The following is a 19317-nucleotide window of genomic DNA, read 5'->3' on the forward strand; positions in this document are numbered from 1 at the left end:
GATAGAGTTGGAATAACTTAGATTTAAATTAAAACATGAATATAAGCTGATATTTAGAGGATAATCAAACAGTAAAAAAAGTATAAAGTTGTGTGTTTTTTTTGCATTGAAAAATGAATAATTAGATGCTTGTATACTTAATATGAATAGATTGGATGATTGTATACTTTGTGTTCTCCTATCCTTAAAACCCTTTCCTCATCCCTTCCACTCCCTTTTACCTTCTGTATTCCCTACCCTTTTCCTAGTAGTTTAAAAATAAAATACTAAGAGGAAAAAAAGATTCTGCTGTGAATGCTGCCTTTTGTGGTTCCAATATATACCTGGCCACAGCTGCAAGGTATCTGGTATACTCCTGCAGTGGTGAGGAGGTCCCTTTTGTCCTTTGCTGACCATAACATTTGTTGTATTTTTGTAGTGAGTTTGAATACTGTTTATAGGTTGTGTTTTTTCAAAAGTTTCCCCATGCGGTCCGTGAACCCTTTGATGTATTGCAGAAATACATTATTTGTGGGTGGCTGTTTTTCCTCTTCAGTTTGGTATTGTTTTCTTGGTTTGATGGCAAAATGGCAAACATTATAGACCAAGCTCAGCACACTACACATGTTATATGCTTGTATCTGCCTGCATATACTCATTAAGGCTGACCCTGTTTGTTTAAGCAACAGTAACAGGCAATTTCTTCTGAAATACAATCTAGTTTGTAGATGTATGTTGGCTTTTTTAAAATTGTATGTCTTACTACACACAGAGATATTGATACCCTGTTATAGCAAAGTAAATCATCACCTTCACAGAAGTTTCACAGAACTCATCAAAACTTAACTAGTCTGTGAAATGCAGCCAATAATATTACCAGTAATATGGAAATGATTATCATACAAAGAATGCATAGGTGTGATATTTACATAAAATGTGGCAAGCATTCATAGTGTTCGTCAAAATTATTATGCTGACAACATGTAATGGTTTGATGAACCTGAGATTCATGGCGTCCTCACTCAGGATGCTTTAAAATATTTGGCAAAGTTTGGGATCCTATAGAGTTGGCAAAAAACTGTGTGCAAATCGCTATCTAACTACGGCTATAATAAAAGTGCATCCACTTTTATTATTGCAGTAGTTAAACAGGGAATGACAAAGAAAGGAGGTGCTTAGAATGGAACAGCAAACACAGCCAAGGAAGGACTCAAACTGAGCAGATGATGTATTATGCAGTCTATGTTGACTTCTTTGTAATAGTATCTGACTATGGATGGAGTTTCTTCTTTTCCAAGCAACATATTGAAAAGTAATGAATTGTGCACATTTTGCCCAGAATTATGACCAAAATGGAAAAAAGATCAATTGAATACTTCAGTATGCTATGCTATCATGGCAACTAAATCATTATTCAATTGCTTTTCAGTACAAGTCTTCCTCCTTCAGAATGAAATTAAGTAACGTTGGCTGAAATTCTATTGGTATAACTTTTTGCCATGCAACTAAGATGTGACCACCAACCTGCAATGTTAATACAGAATTGAATTGAATTGAATGCTTCCTCCACCCACCCCGCCACTTCAGGTTCTGAGGATCCTTAGGGTTCTTCTGTACCCCAGGGAAGCTTTTGGGAGGCTCAAGGAGGCTTTAATAGCCAAAACTCTTCAGCATCAGTCATGCTTTGGGGATTGGAACCACTGCCATTCATCTGGCAGTGACCTTTTGCTGTTAAAGACATCCCATGATCCGAGACTTCCAAAGGCTTCCGCATGGCAAAACGGAGCCCTGGGGATCTCTAGATCCTGAAATAGGAGATATGAAGTTTTCAGTTAAATTCAATTAAATATTGTCAATGTTTCCTTTTTGGGCTGATGAAATCCTCCTTTTTGGACAGTGTAGAGATAGGATTTCATCTACTATAAATGAAATGAATAGTTGGACGAATCTTGGAAATAACTGGAAGAAGGCAGGCACATATCAATGGTTGAGTGAAAGTGTTTGACAGCCATCAAGAAGCCACACTGAAACTAAGCCAGAATATATGGTGTGAGAGAGGGAGGGGGGGAGAGAGAGGGAGAGAGATAAAGTGAAGACTATCACTGCCCAGGCAAAATTCTGACAAGGACACATTTATTTCCTTTTCTCAGAGGCGTACTGGAAAAGTGCTGCATTATAGTATTTGCCACGGAAAAAAAGGCTGAAAACTAATAGTACGTTACAACTGAAGTAGGCCCACTTGACCCAATGGAATTTACAAAGGAGTTGATGCAAGAAATCCCCACTGATTTAATGAGCTTACACACTAGAAGCAATGTACTACTGGGTTTCAGCCAATATGTGTCTACAATGACCTCTCAGAACCAAAACAGATGGAAATTCTAATGAAGGTGCTGAACCATGAAAAATGAGATATTTTGCTATGCCAAAATATCTTAGAAAACATTTTAGTGAATTTCTTTTCTTAATCCTCGAGAACTATTTTGAGTATTATGTGCAGAAAGATTTCCAAAACTTTTCAGGTATCTGCTTGCATCCCAAAATGTCCTAAAACAGGAGTGGGCATGATTTGAACTGTGGGTTGCCAGTGCTACTCCATGGAGAAATTTCTCCATTTCTCCTCCTGTAAATAGGGCGAAGAATTTTGAAAGGCCATTTGTGCACAGCTATAATTCTGATGGACTAGGATTCTAAAGAACAGGGTTTGAATCCTCACTTGGTCATGGGAGGAGTGGAGCTGGTAAAACCACTCCTTAAATACTCACTTACCTTGAAAGCCATATTAGGGTCACTATAAGTTGGTTCTAACTTGACAGCACAGAACACACACATAATTCTGACAAAGCTGGGTTCATAACTACATGCATGAATGTGAGCAAGCACATTCCTCAGAACCTCTGCTCAGCAAAATGAGAGTTTGGCACAGATGGAAGAAGCTCTTTATATGTGTTGGTACACTTTGGTCAGACATAAAGTATATGCTTGTGCATATGTGTAGATCTATAAATCTCTGCCAAGGCATAAATAATGAAGAACATGCAACAATTTGTATTCCTCGGTTGTTCTTCCTATGAATGCCAACCAAGTGTAAATATTGAAAAGAAGCATGTCATTTAATTATTATTTAAATTCATAAAGCTTTTTAATATAAATTAACCTGCCCTCATGTGCTGCTTCTCAATGTTCTAGGCAGATTTCATCACCAATGCGGGGTACAAAAATAAGGATGAAAAATAACATTTAGTGAATGGAATGAAAATCTTTGTAATTTATTTTTCACACGACTCCCTAATAAATATTTAAAATTGTTTTCTTGGCAAGATAAGAGTGAATTAGTGTTAACTTAAATAATATATGATGATGAAGTGCACTTTCATATTTAAAAAATAATACTAGAGCATTTCAGGACTTTGGCTCACAGAAAAATACAGTAATACCAAAACCACCAGGTTGCTTAAATTTGGATTTTGAGGTGCATGAGGGGAGCAGGGGAATGGAGGTGAACAATGCAAATCGAACTCAATTATGGTCCGAAGATATTACATTCTGGCCATGAAAAACCCCTTCTGCCAGCTGATCTCTAAACTCAGCAGTCAAAATGTGCTTGGCACAATCTTCCTAAAGAAGAAACAGAAAGATGGTGCTGAAGTTGTGGGGTGTGGATGTGTGAGGGAAGGTCCAAATTAAATCCAAATATCATTGAGCTCAAAGACACAGGGACAATGCTGGAACAAACCTAGGCTAGATCAAAGGTATCTGACTATGGATGGAGTTTCTTCTTTTCCAAGCAACATCTTGAAAAGTAATGAATTGTGCACATTTTGCCCAGAATTATGACCAAAATGGAAAAAGATCAATTGTATAGTTCAGTATGCTATGCTGTCATGGCAACTAAATCATTATTCAATTGATTCTCAGTACAAGTCTTCCCCCTTCAGGATGAAGTTAAGTAATATTGGCTGAAATTCTATTGGTGTAACTTTTTGCCATGCAACTAAAATGTGACCACCAACCTGCAATGTTAATACAGAATTGAATTGAATTGAATGCTTCCTCCACCCACCCCGCCACTTCAGGTTCTGAGGATCCTTAGGGTTCTTCTGTACCCCAGGGAAGCTTTTGGGAGGCTCAAGGAGGCTTTAATAGTCAAAACTCTTCAGCATCAGTCATGCTTTGGGGATTGGAACCACTGCCATTCATCTGGCAGTGACTTTTTGCTGTTCAAGACAACCCATGACCCAAGACTCACAAAGGCATCCTCAGGGCAAAAAGGAGACCTAGGATGTGAATTTCACAGCATCTTGCTGTTGGAAGAAGAGGAGGTAAAAATGACTTTTTCCTCTTTGCAACACTTCTTTGTGTTTTTCCCCCAAAGAAATAGCAGAATTTCATAGGAATTTTCTGGACTTCTTTTTTCTTTCTCTTTTCTCCCCCTTTTTTTTGGTGGGAAAGGAAGAAATGCAGCAGAGTTATTGCAATTCCTGCACAGAGTGGCATCTTTCCTTCATAGGATTTCTCTCAAAAGTCAGAAGAAACACCGAGCTGGACAAGATTGTTATAACAATCTGTGCAAAATGGCATCTTTCCTGCATATTCTCCAAAAAAGGCATTCAGCAGTTTCCTGCACAGAATAGTGGACATGCTATTGAATTAATGGGAGAGTGAAATTGATTGATTGATTGATTGATTGGATTGATTGGATTGATTGATTGATTGATTGATTGAGTGAGTGAGTGAGTGAGTGAGTGAGTGAGTGAGTGAGTGAGTGAGTGAGTGAGTGAGTGAGTGAGTGAGTGAGTGAGTGAGTGAGTGAGTGTGGAAGATCTCTATGATTCAGAGGAAATTCCCAACACAGTTGTGGCATAGTGAGAAAAATGTCGAGAATGAGACATGCCACAACCCTAAATCCTAAGGAATTTCCAACATTCTTATATGGGGCTGGCATGGACAGGTTAGATTCAGCTGGCCTAGAATTAGCTCAGATGAATTTCAGTGATCTTAGGTAGTAGCATTGCACACTTCTACTTGATTAAGTCTGCATCCAGTTATGGTCATACAGACTGGGACTCCAAAGTCATCTTGGTCAGTTAAGAATAGGCTATTAGTGAATTTATGAATTTAGAATTTTGCGTGTATCCAATCAGCCTTCTCTCATGTTTAAGTAAAATGGTTGGAGTGGATTCGTGAATATCCTTTGCATCCAGAGGATAATTTGAAACCCACTAAGGCAGTGTATAGATAGCCTTTATTTTGAAAATGTATTTGAATAAAAGTCCTGTCCATGGCAGAAGATCCTGATCAAAAAGCTCACTCTTTGAAAAATGATGGTATTGGCATAGGCCCAATCTTCTACATTGGCAAGGGCATATCTAACATATGCATAATCAAGGACATATGTAGCATATAACTTGCAGTGATTTTAGGTTAATGGCTCTATAATTGCTGGAATGATTACTCCTGATCAATTTACAAATTGGAAAGATGAAATTAATATTCCAACATTCTGGAATCTTACTCAGATAGGCCGGTCACATAAAAAGTTTGCATTTCTTTTAATGGGAGTCACCGTTCCTGGTCATCTAGACATAAATTATTCAGAATGTCATCTTCCCCACAAATCTTATTATCCACAGGACACCAATTAGGCTTTCTAGCTCCTTGTCATAAAGAGCCAAAGATTGGTGGAATAAAATTTGTTACAATTATCCTAGACTTCACTAACATGAGCTATTTTATTAAACAATGAGTAGAGTTTTGTTCAAACCTCTATAAAGATCATTAGCAGTCATAGAATTGACTGATTTCAAGATTTGATCATCATTATTTTTAGTAATGGTAATGCTTCACTTTCAGGACAGTTTTATATTCTTTTTTCTTTATTCTAAGAAGGTAATTTGTTAAATTAAGGTTGAACGTACCTAGAAGAGTGTTTCACAAATTTGCAGCTATGCAAATCTTCCAGACCATTCTGATTCTCCCCCCACCCACCTCTTGTTTGTGGTCTGTGTTTCATTCTTCAAATTAAAGAGTACAGACAAAATTTACTCTTTTTGGTAAATGTCATAGAAAGGGAAAGAAAAATCTGAAAAAGAGGGATGTGCCTTACAAAAGTGCTGCTGGATCCATTTAGGGGCTACCCAACACAACACCCTATTTTCCATTGCAGCCAAACAGATGTAAGTGAGAAGCCCACAGATAGGAAATGGCATAAACACCTGGCTCCCTATGTATATATGATGGGGACACACTTGAATTTTTATTTTTTTAGATTGCCATATGTGACATGATGCCACACTTTAGCAGAGCAGATTCATATTACTGATTTTACTAGAGTGAGATTATTGCTAGATTTGCATTTTAAACTCCTACATGTTGTTCAGTCGTACAGTTCATTATAGCACATGAGAAGCAGAATGTATAACATGTACAAAAATAATCTTTCTGATTTCAGCTGGTTGTCAAAAAGATGCCATGTTCAGATACATTGGATGTTATCACAAGAATTGATGCCTCAGTGAAAATGCCTGTTCTGGTACTTTTTCCTAGGCTGCTTTGCTTGGAATAGTTTGACCTTAATATCTTGAGATTCCAAATATAACAGAAATCAGAAATGTCACAAGAATTATAAAGTGTTTCATATATCAATATATTTCTAAGGAATTTACAATCATACTTTTTTCTATGTAACATTTTAAACAAACAATTGTGCATAAACCTAGCACAGATAAACCTTCATGAACAGTTATTGGTTTACATAAATAAATAAATAAATAAATAAATAAATAAATAAATAAATAAAGAAAGAAAGAAAGAAAGAAAGAAAGAAAGAAAGAAAGAAAGAAAGAAAGAAAGAAAGAAAGAAAGAAAGAAAGAAAGAGAAATGAAATGAAATGAAATAGCATGCAAAATGTCTGCACAAGCGTGTTATTTCCCCTTTAAAAGTCCCTGTTAACCAAGTAGTATCATATCATTTCTGGACATGGGGAAACTGTACACTATTCCTGCTCATGCATGCATGCATGCATGCACGCACGCATATGCATGCCCTCACACATACACACACACAAATACATACACACACACACACACACACACACACACACACACAAACAATATATATTTACATTGTAAAAAACATTTTATTTGCCTTGTGTTTAAGGCCAATCAAGAAATTGTCTGTAATCCATTTTGACTGATACTTCACACACAGTAAATCAAATATTTTTTTTAAAAAAAATTCAGTGATATAGTGCATCAGCAATAATCTAGCAGGGTAGAGGAAAACACTTCCCCTACTCCTCTGCAGAAGACCAAGGGAAGTGTTTGATTTGTCAATATCAGAGAATTGATACTTCCAATGATGATGGAAGTGGAGAGCATTCACAGAAGATGCCACTGGCAGAGGGTTTTATGGCATTCTAACTCTTTCTAGTACTTCACAGAAGAAGGCAATGGTAAATCATCTGAATGATTTATACCTTGGAACTGGTATGATGGGTCCTCCTCTGACCTGAATAAAAACAATTTCTCTTTCTTTCAGATACATCCTGTTTTCACTGGACTGCCTTTCCACAAATAAATGAACTAGATTATACAGCAAAATACGGTTCATTCTAGACATGGGGTGAATTAAAAAACAGATCACAATATTTGTAAAAAATCGCTAAACATTCATTCCTTCATAGTCATCAGTTCCAGAGACTCTGACGAATACAAAGGGATGAATATCCCTCTCTTCCTATGGCCTTGCCATTCTGCCTATGAGTGATTGTCAGGCTAATCAGCCCCATAGCCACCCACCCCACAGCCTATCCTACACCCCTTCCTCTCCCTAACTTAGCCATTGCCACCTTCCACTGCCCAGCACCACCACATGTACTGCCAGCCGTTGCCATCCATCACCGCCTGCTGTGGTGGCCTCTGCAGCCATGGCCTGCCATAAGGGACACTGGCTGCCCTTTGCAAAGATGGTGACTGCAGCTTCTTTCAGAGTAGGAAAGTTGCAAAGGGCAGCCCAGTTTCCCTTAGCCTGCCTTAAGGGAATCCAGGCTGCCCTTTGCAAAGATGGCAGCTGCAGCTTCACTTAGGCAGGGAAGCTGTAGCCACCATCTTTGCAAAGGGCAACCCAGATTCCCTTAAGACAGGCCATAGCATTAAGTTCCTAGAACTTAACAAGATAATCATGAGATTTGTGTGGCAAAGTAAAAAAACAAGAATTAAAATCAAAGCAATGCAAGATGCCAAACAAAGAGCAGGTTTTGGTCTCCCAGATTGGGTATTGTATTATAGAGTCTGTGTATTAGTCTGGATAAAGGAATGAATAACTTTAGATAATGATAGACTAATCACATTGAAAGGACATGATTTACAGTTAGGTTGGCATGCTTTTCTATGGTATAAAAAAAGATAAAGAGCAGAGAAACTTCAACTCACATATGATAAGAAGAGCCCTACCAGGGATTTGGAAAAAGATCATCCAGCAGATTTAATAAAAAACACCAGGGCTGGGTATCACCCATAGAGGCCTTTACACAACCTAACCTCGTGACAGAAGTGAAACTTTTAAGATATCAAAATCTATTAAAATGATTGTGAGTTAAGGTCCAAAGAAGAGTTAGAAATACAAAACATATATCTAGACTGTGGTCCATAGCAGAAGTGGAATCTAGGTATAGAAAAGATAAAATAGAGAGTTTTACACAGAACGAATGACATTCGATAAACTTCTGCTGGGCTCAAATGATAAAGTAATTAAGAAAATGTATGATTATTTGCTTGAAATTAAAATGCAAGATGAAATGGTAAAAGAATGTATGATTAGGTGGGCACAAAATATAGGACATAATATTGATATTGATCAATGGTTGCAAATATGGAAAAATAACATAAAGCTCACAAAATCAGTAAATTTCAAGGAGAACATATATAAGATGTTTTATAGGTGGTATATGACTCTGAAAAAAATTTGTCAAAAATTTATACAAAGGTGTCAAATGTTTGTTGGAAGTGTGAAGCACAAGAGGGAAGGTTTTACCATATGTGGTGGACTTGTAGAGTAGTGAAACAGTATTGGATAGCAGTACATATTGTGCTAAGGCCATCTCATTTGAAGAGAAGACTCCCTGGAAAAGACCCTGATGTTGGGAAAGTGTGAAGGCAAGAGGAAAAGGGGACGGCAGAGGATGAGATGGTTGGACAGTGTCATTGAAGCAACCAAGATGAATTTGACCCAACTCTGGGAGGCAGTGGAAGACAGGAGGGCCCGGCGTGCTCTGGTCCATGGGGTCACAAAGTGTCGGGCACGACTAAACAACTAAACAACAACAACATACTCTGTTACAAAAAATACTGCTTTGTAATGTTCCACTAATCCCAGAATTGTTTTTACTGAGCATTATACCAGATAATATAGGTAAGACAAAGAACTACCTAGTTTTATATATATAGTCACCACAGCCAGAATTCTTTGTGCTAAGAACTGGAAGAAATCGGAGATATCGAAACAAGAGGAACTCATTGAGAAGATATGGGAAGCGGCAGAAATGGATATTCTATCAGAAGTGTTGAAAGACTGTCCAATACAAAAGGCAACTGAATGATGGGATTTATTATATAAATGGCTTGAGTCACCAGATAGTGCTTGAATAACATAGAATTAAATTAAGATGTAACTGTAAGTTGAAACCTGGAGGGTAATCAAATTGTAGAAAGGTGAAAAGTCGACTTGATATGACAACATGAACAGATTGGATGACTACATTTTGTGTTCTCCTTTCCCCTCTTCCCCCCCCCCATATCCCCCTCTACCTTTTGTACTCCTTACCTGTGGGAGTCACAAAATGAGAAGGCTGATGGGCTTTGTGATGATCACCAGATAATTAGGACAGCAAATAGTCTCTTAGAGATAGAAGTTAAAGACGTAAGTCACACACACAGGGATGTCTGCCAGCAATGCTCCTGGTGGGCGACTATTAGAAGAATAATGCCGAATGGGTTCCCAATGAATTCTGCCCTTCCCCCAGGAGGACTGTGCTTTTATTAACCTTACAAGCTCACAGATAGTGGACAGTATACAGATAGGTTACAAAGTTCAGATAGGACAATGGTTACATCATGCCATTATAACTGGCCTAAGGAAAACCTCTATGCAAGCTCTCTAGCACCTATGAGAAAGAAGAAGAACGGTGGGCAGCTTAGCAACCTTGGGAATGGCACCCCCACACTTACCTTATCCCTAGTTGTTAAAAATAAAAAAATAAATTTAAAAAAATTAAAGACAGGCCATAGCAGTGGAGACCATCACAGCAAGTGGTGCTGGATGGTGGCTGCAGAGGCCACCATGAGACAGGCCTCCATGGATAGTGGGGGCAGCAGCAGCAGTGTAGTCTGTGGCAGCCAAGGTAGAGAGGCAACAGGAGTAGTGGAAAGGGGGCAGGGGGGCAGGCTGTGCGGGTGGAGGGGTCAACTTTTTTTTTTAAGACAAACTATTGTTTCATCAGTTCATAGGGAGGAGATTCATGCTTCATCAGCTTCGATGGATCACAAAGCAGGACTTGCCAAAATGGTGATTTGTCCACATCTCTAGTTCATTCCTGTGTGTCGAGATCTCCACCCCACTGCCTGCACAATCACTGATGATGATTACTGAGTTAGGGGATAAATTTTCTTCCACAGTTGAGGACTGCAGTGCATCACTGGAGATGAAAGTCCTGTGGAAGTTATAGATTGACATCCCATCATGATCTAATGCCAAGGGAAAAGGAATGGCAGATAAATCTTTCCCTTTTCCAACTGACATGGTTGGTGAAGAAAAGAAAGAAGTAATTACCTAGATGCATAGCCAAGAGGTTGGGTGGGCATATTTTAAAGATAACATTCGCCTGTTGTAAGAGACATCAAATAACAGTCTGTTCTGTGACTGTATCATTTTTTTGAAGGTCTGTCTAGTTTATCACTTGAATAATAAAGAATTCTAAGTAGAAACCTCAGGCACGATGAATTTGCCCATCCACATTTAGCACTTGGACAGCAAACTCAGCAGGTACCTAGTTCACTTGGGCATAGTTTCTTCCACTCAGCTGTATCAATGTACAACTTAGCAAATGTATCTTGAATCCCTGGAGTATCTGTTTAACCAAGAAAACTGGTTAAATATGACTTTCTTGTTAACTGCAAGTGCATAGTATTGAGGAAGCGCTTGGAGATCCACTGCTCTGAAGAATAGTCAGCACTGGGTTACAAGCATAACTGTTCTGACTGTCGATAAGACACTTTATTTTCCATTGTTATATACAGAAGAAAGATTGCACAGGTGTATCAGATGTTCTCCCCAAATCCTATTAAAGAAATACTTTTATCTCTATTTCTCATATCTATGGCAATTCAGGTAATATGGCAACTCAGATCATGCATGGGGGATGGATTTTATTTGTTTTTATTTTTTGGTGGCCAGATAGGTGGCAAAATGTTCTTGCATCTCACAAATACTCATCTACATTGCACATGCCATATGGAGATTCCCCACCCCACCCCCGCCCACCTGCTCTGCAGCTCTCACATGTCATGCATGATAGGCCTAACTACATGGTGCTTCTGGTTCTCTCCCCTATCCTTTCCTCCATCCCTGACCATTGGTATATTAACATTGCTCGAACACTGCACACAGAAAATATTTTTGCATGGAATTAGTGAGCACAGATGCAGGCCAAGATGGATTTGTCTGCCTTGAGACCGGGAGAAGCACAGCAATTCCCAGAGACTTCAACAGATACCCTGAAACCTGGCAACATTATTATTTACATGGTCCAAAATACAGTAATGTCACAACTGAAGCTCGGTGCTGTAATGTAACAATCGTTTTCTGAAGATCAACAACTCACTTGTTAAGTGTTCTTCCTGATCATTTTTTTGTTATTATTTCAATTCTGGACTCGAAATTGCATACTTTGCATTCAGATTACGACTACATTTAAGAAATGGGGTATTAACGTGTTACACATGATTTGTTTTTACACTACTGGGTTGCTTTTCTGTCTTTGATTCTCATATGGAAATCCAGTCATAAGGGAGAAGCCAACTAATTAATAACTGCCTCACAATTTAGTTCTGATTAAGGCCCTCGTCTTTCTGTAGAAATTAATGTACCTATTGATCTACTAAACTAATAAACAGAAAAGAGCAGTCTTACAAACCACAGAAACATAACGGATCAAAAATTCATTCCTTTGAGGTGAAGACAGCATTTTGTATACCTGTTAAGTTAATACTATTGTATTTAAACACAGATTGTGCAAAATAACTTTTAACTAGGCCTCCACTACATGTTTTCTTCCTTCAAGAATTAAAAGAGAGGTGACAAAAGCTTTCCTGCACAAAAAAAAGGAGAAGAAGAAGAAAATCCTTCTTAATAGGGGCTTCTTGTGCTCTGAAGCCCATGGTTTTGGCTTTGCATGAGCTGGACATGGCTATTATTAATAGAACTTTCTGAAGGTCACTGATTCATTCGGTCATCATATGTTGGAAAGTGACCTGATGGCTCTTAACAACAACAATGCTCTGAAAACACAACTATTCTATTTTAATATACTGTTTAATTGTACGAGCTGTTTTAAATCTGGGGATATTTATTTATTTATTTATTTATTTATTTATTTATTTATTTATTTATTTATATCCCACCCATCTGGTCTGGTCGACCACTATGGGCTGCTTCCAATAAAGGTGTATACAGCAAAACATAAAGGTGTATACAGTAAAACATGTCTAGTTTCTACACCAGAGTGGGTAGGTAAACAGTTTTACTTTTAAAACATTGTAACATGAAAACCCTTTGTCCGAACGTCCCTAAATTTGAAACAGAGCAAGAAAAGACTGCCTGCTATATCTGCACCAAATGTGGTGTCCATCCAATGTCCAGCTTCAATGTTATAATTTTTTGTTTGACCTGCCTCCATTTTTAGATCACCTTTTAGAATGTTGATTTGCTCTGCTGCACAGTGGCATAGCTGCACTACCATGCAGGTATAATTTTTAAAAAGCCAATATATTATTGTTGGTTACACAGTAGTTTCTCTTGTCTCTCCCAAGATAACTGACTCAGCAAAACCTGACCAGCTTTACAGTTTCCAATGTCAACACATACAGCGACATTAATCGTTCCTCTTCTGACATTTTCGATGATAGCTAGTGCCACCACTGCACAACTCAGAAATAAAGAAAACGTTTGGGATCTTTCACTATCATCAATGTGTACATACTTTCTGGAAGCTGGACTTACTAGTTGTCTGAGGACATCACATAATATATTACATGTTAAAATGTGGCACTGGAAGTTTGGAGAAGAAACCTTTGGGACTACTGGGATGTATATACAGATTTAGTCATCCTTTAAGTCCTGTTTAGGGATTCAGAACGAGTTCATCTGCAACTGTGAGGAAAGAAACAGCTCCATCTTTGCCCTCACCCTGTTACTGACTATAATATTTTAATTAGGTATATTTCAACATAACAATCATGTAACAATATGATTCATAAAAATTCATTTCTACAGTCATAAAGTTGCACCAGTAAAAGCTCTTATTCTCTTTTTAATAAGCTCGTTGTTTTCAAAAAGGGTAGGTTCTGTACTCATTTAGATTATACATTTGAGACCTCTTGAAATGTTCTTGGCTGTCTAAGAGCATGTTTTCCCAAGATTTCCATGCAAAATTTGTTCTGTATTTTGTCTGTCTTTGTTGCTGTCTTGTTAAAACTGGTACCAAATAGCTGTTCCAATTCAGATTTACTTATCTCTGAACTGCACAGTTAATTTCTCTACTAAAGGAATGTACCTATACAAAAGTTCCAAAGACAGATCTTCATTCATTTCCCTGTAATCTTTCTGCAAACCTCCATAAGGAATTGTCTATACATTTTCATTTGGCCCCAAAAATAATTCTAGCAAAACTAATTTAGGATCAAATTAAATACTGCAATTATTATAGTGCATTCCTGAAATGTTACTTTTCCAGAATATTTTCTCATAATTCTACCACCATAAGGAGACCAAGAGTTCTGAAGAGCGGCAGTCTGAAGCAAAAAACCTATCTACACATGGAGCACAAAACAGTGGTCAGGAGCAGGATATCTGACTCCTCATGCAAACCGACACTTTCCTAATCAGTTTTCCCATTGATTCCAATGAGACCAAAGCATTTTTAAATTAGGTTAGAAACCAACTGGTAATATATCCATTGATGGAAACATGTCCAGTCTCACCTCACCATCACAGCCCTTGGCAACATCCCCTAAAACTGCCTTGGAAAACTGAGAAGCAAGTCTGAATTGGTGCTGAAAACGACAGCAGAAGAACATAGGCAGGCATGTCCATTGCATTCCATCAGTTTGATGCTTGATATTGAGTTTTGTTGGAATCCACAAGCCAGTGGACTGAAAAGGAGGACAAACACAGAATTTATGGTTGAAAAGACATTCTTATGATTTAGACTTTCTCCAGGTGAAATGTGATCATAACCCCTACCTCTTAAATATATGAATAAGACAAAGTAGCTAATTTGAGAGTCCCAATATATTTCACATGTACCCCTTGTAGAAGGAAAAATGCTGCACCCCTTTTTAAAAGTACAACAAGATCATATACTTGCTTATAACTACCTGATTATTGGGCAAGTGTTCTTTGAAATGCTTTGCATAGAAATTACTGTATAAATGCCTTGGAAGTAAATTAATTGATCCTTGGATGTGGGATTAATAATAAAAGAATATTACTATGCTGCAGCAGTTAGGATTTTACAATTTCAATTTTCTCTCTCTTTTTTTTAACAGTTGCATTAATTAGACGGATAGCATCAGAAGGCAAGTACCACCATATGCCTTTCACTCTATAATAATTTTTTAATTTATTTTTTTTTTTTTTTGCCTTTGGCACATGTCACAGAATGTTATGTAATTGCTTCTTAAATGTTAAAGGCTTTTTAACCAACCTTGTTCCTGAATACACAGACTTGGGGCTAAATGAGACATAAGATGCATCGCATGGATTTATTTAACATACACATTTGGGGAGGAAGAAGATGTAGTTACAAAAAGCTTCCAGGAATTCTGAGTGGCCTTGGGATTTTGGGCACTGGATGGAGAATTTTGCACACTGTCTCCATCCCATGACCTTAATGATAAGAAAGCAAGGAAAGAGAGAGAGCTACATCTCTCTCACTCCTCCTATTGCCGAAAGACATCAATAGAATTTAAAAATGTTAAAATACTCTGCTTGATGATAGTAGGCACCACCAGCAGTCACATTTACCAGTTGTTCATTCATATTTTTCACTGATACGAGTTGAACAAACAGTTCCATTCTGGACATTCTATGTGACTTTGGAGTAATTTGTTCCCTATGTAACCAAGCTTCATGTGCTTAAAAACATTATCAATAAATACAAAGCAGTCATTTTATTGTATTTGCGAAGGCTTTCACGGCCGGTATCTAATGGTTGTTGTGGGTTTTTCGGGCTTCTTGGCCGTGTTCTGAAAGTGGTTCTTCCTAACGTTTCGCCAGTCTCTGTGGCCGGCATCTTCAGAGAACAGCAAACTGTGCTCTGGGTAGGCTTGAGAGCGGGTGGAGTATTTATGGCTGTGAGAAGGCTAGTTTGTGAGGTAGGCTATTGTTCTAATCAGGAGATGGTTGATTAATGTGTTTTGTTGTGGATGTATTGTTTTGATAAGGAGGGGAGATTATCTTTCCCTGTGGTTGATGGGTGTCATTAGCTGGTCTTTTGTGTGCAGTAATCCCCTGACCTTCACAGAATAGTGAAATTCAAAGGGGCCTATAAGGCCATCAAGTCCAATCCCCTGCTCAGTGCAGGAATACAAATCAAAGGATATCTGGCAGGTGGTTGTCGAAGTTCCTCTTGAATGCCTCCAGTGTCGGAGTGTTCACCCGCCACCTCTCGAGGTAATTGGTTCCACTTTCTTACTGCTTTAATAGTTAGGAAGTTTTTCCTAAAATTCAATTGAAATCTGGATTCCTGTAGCTTGACCCCATTGTTGCATGTCCTGCACTCTGGGATGATCAAGAACAGATACTCTGGAGCAGGGATCCATCCCACGCCCACTATGTATATTGGCAGGGACATGCGGAAGCCTAATGAAACATGAAGGTTTTAATTAAATTACACCAGTTATTACCATTGTGGAGTGATGATTTCATCTTAGTTGCATGGTGAAAGTTATGCCAACAGGGTCAGCCAATATATGCATGTATGTGTGTGCATACGCACATTATTGCATATTCATTTTACATGAGAAATGGTCACTTAAGCACCAATATAAATCACCCACTAAGACATGTTCCATCACTAATCATCAGCATAATGGACCAAAGACATTGATCTAGAACTTTGTAACAAAATATATTGCTTTCACCTCTGCATTTGTTTCTAACAAGTACCTCACATCACAAATACTACTTAGTAGAAAGGATGCTTTTGATAACTGCATTTACAACACCCGAATGCATACAAACTAGAAATGGAGGACCATTATCTTCTCACAGTACTGTTTTTGCTGTCTTTATATCTCAAATCATCCAATTATGTCTAAGCTATATGTAATATATCTTCATCTAATGTTCAGGAGTAAGAAACACAGACTCTGTTGACATAGCACTGTCATTTTTGAAAACCCTTACTGAAAGCAAAGATTAAAGAATAATTTGCACAGACACTAAAAGCAAACAAGAAAGTGAAATGTAAGATCTCAAAACTGAGCCGTTCTTGAAAGAAAAGAGTAATTGGGAAATGAAAGTGATGGGTAATTTCCAGAAGATACTCAAGAACCTGTAAGTCCTTTTTCACAATGCACTATTCAGTAATTCATTCACATATCTGCCAAAATAAATGTGATATGAATCATAGGATAGGCTTCTTATAAAGTGAAAATGACAACTTGTGAGAGGGTATGGAAACATGGAAGGAGAGAAGGTACTGAGGTACCCTCTATGGTCCTGTGTTTAGGTGCCAGAAACCTCTCCTTTCCTTAGGTTTTAACAGGATTTCCACTTGCTCATGTAGACCATTAAGTCACAGAATATAAGTACATAGAATAATAATGGATTGGAAGCTATAGGCAGTAAAGTTAAGAACAAATAAAATGAGATTAAGTACAAAAATTCATGAATAATAAAATAATATAATAAAAAGGGAAGGTTAAGGTACGTTTAATAAGGGTACTGCCTTGTCTTATTTATGTAAAAAATTACAGATTTTACTTATTTTATTAAGAAAATAAGTAAGAAAAGGCAGCCTCTTGAAAATATGTAAACGTGTTGCATACCAGATCCTGATCAAACTAATGTGGGTGCGTCCTGAAATCTGTTGCCCCCCCCCCTTTGGTGCCCAGAGTGGGTCAACTAGATAGTACTCAGGTCCCAATAGGGCCCTTTGCTACCCTAAAGACCACATGCCAGTCATTGTGGATAGGTTCAAGACAGACCAGGAGGAATGTGGGAAGCACTTCTTAGAAATGGTGGTCGGATCCAATATTTCTCTGGTGTGGGCCATGATGGCATTTCTGCCTGGCACCATCTGCAAACAAAGCATGCAGTCTTCCACCAAGCTGTGAGCATTAGTTCAAAAGCTGAATCAGATTTCTTTCATTTTTGTTTCTCAGACGTGTACCTAGGCTGAATGCCTTCTCTGCAGGTCAGAAATGTATTAGGTTTCTCTGCTATACAGATATCTAATGGGAAAGTGGTTTGGATTGCTCTGTGGGCACATATATCTGTGCTGCCATCGAGCAAGTTTCAGACTAAGAGCTATTCACAATTACAAAATTTCCTTTTGAACCGTGAATCTAACATTACCAGGTTTTACATCCTGCTAGTGCAGATACAGAGATATTTGCTCTTTTTAGATGCAATCATTTTGAATATTGGCAATGTTTAAGTTCATGAACTTCAAAGTACAGTATTTATTTCACCACTGTGCTGGTTCACTGACTTTTCCAGTGCTAAAAGCCATTTCATGAGCTTATAATAGTTTTCTCACTTGAAAATAGAAACAGAGTACTCTCAGACACTTCACTAGAGAACCAATTTTTAGCTTAGCTGTGTTCTGTTATATGCAGTATTCTCAAATGGTAACACATTGGAAGTTCACTAGATATAGAATTAAATTATCTTTATTTAAGTATTTCAGAATACAATCATATTTACAGTTTTCTATTTTGACAATGCAAGTTTCCAGCATCATGAAGATATTAATAAATTTATTCCCCCTAAAGATGAGAAACATGGGTAATTTATAAGTTAGAAATAATAAGGTTTTTAAAACAGTGCAAACTGGATTGTAATAGATCTAAAACTTGTATGTATTTTAAAGGAATGAGTTTTAGGGTTAACCCTGTTAGAGTGTTTATTTTTTGCCTATGTAAACATGTTTTTCGAAAGCTAATCAATAAAATAAATTCAATATACGCCTTACATGATAAATACATGAAACAGTAAATAAACCACATTTAATAATCCTGTATATGAAAAGGAATGTTGAATGCAATTGTAAAATGCCGTAATAGTAAAGTTACTGTGCTTGTGTACCAACCTGTAATACCATTTTATAGACCCTTCAATAGTCATGTATTGATCTGTCCCCCATCTGTGCATGAGGGCTTTTTTTTTTTTTTTTTTTTTTTGTATGGAAGGCATTACTTTACAGGGCTAAAAGATAATTTTGCACAATATACCATCACTTGGGATTTGAATAATGCTAAATAGTAACTTTCTACAAGTGGCATAGTAAAGATGACATAAAAAACTCTTTATTCTGTAGATGCCTTTGCACTTTTCAAAGGTTCTGTTCAATTTAATGATTCTGTGTTCAAAGCACCAGATCAAAGCTATTATACTGTATTTTGTTTTTTATTCTTCTCCTATACAGTGGTACCTCGACTTCAGAACTTAATCCATATTGGGACTGTGTTCTTAAGTCGAAATGTTCTTAAATCGAAGCACCATTTCCTATAGGAATGCATTGAAAACCATTTAATCCGTATCTGCTGTTTTTCGTTCTTAAGTCGAGGCGCTGTTCTTAAGTGGAAGCATTAGTTCCCGTAGGAACTAATGCAAAGCTGGTTAATCCATATCTACCACTAAGGGGTGAATTTTTCTTCTTCTTTTGACCTAAGGTAAACTTAGGTTAAAAAAAAGCAGAAAAGGGTGTTTTTTTCCCTTGAGAACAGAGGCTCTGTTCTCCAGTCGAAGCAACTTTTTGCAAATGGAGCCGTTCTTAATTCAAATCATTCTTATGTAGGGACGTTCTCAAGTCGAGGTACCACTGTATTTCAGTT

At 37.6% G+C, this 19317-nt stretch overlaps 1 protein-coding gene and 1 long non-coding RNA gene across 2 annotated transcripts in view; both read right to left on the minus strand.

Moving 5' to 3' along the window:
- CLSTN2 (calsyntenin 2) overlaps nt 1-19317 on the minus strand; it is a 496583-nt gene that overhangs the window by 234088 nt on the left and 243178 nt on the right. The gene's annotated exons all lie outside the window — the stretch shown is intronic.
- The window catches only part of LOC144587833 (uncharacterized), a 46676-nt gene continuing 27642 nt past the window's right edge, over nt 284-19317 (minus strand). Inside the window, exon 2 of the long non-coding RNA XR_013543004.1 lies at nt 284-18914. This is a non-coding gene — a long non-coding RNA (uncharacterized LOC144587833). The remainder of the gene's footprint in view (nt 18915-19317) is intronic.

The sequence above is a fragment of the Pogona vitticeps genome, chromosome 3 (assembly GCF_051106095.1).
Source record: "Pogona vitticeps strain Pit_001003342236 chromosome 3, PviZW2.1, whole genome shotgun sequence".
Taxonomy (NCBI): domain Eukaryota; kingdom Metazoa; phylum Chordata; class Lepidosauria; order Squamata; family Agamidae; genus Pogona; species Pogona vitticeps.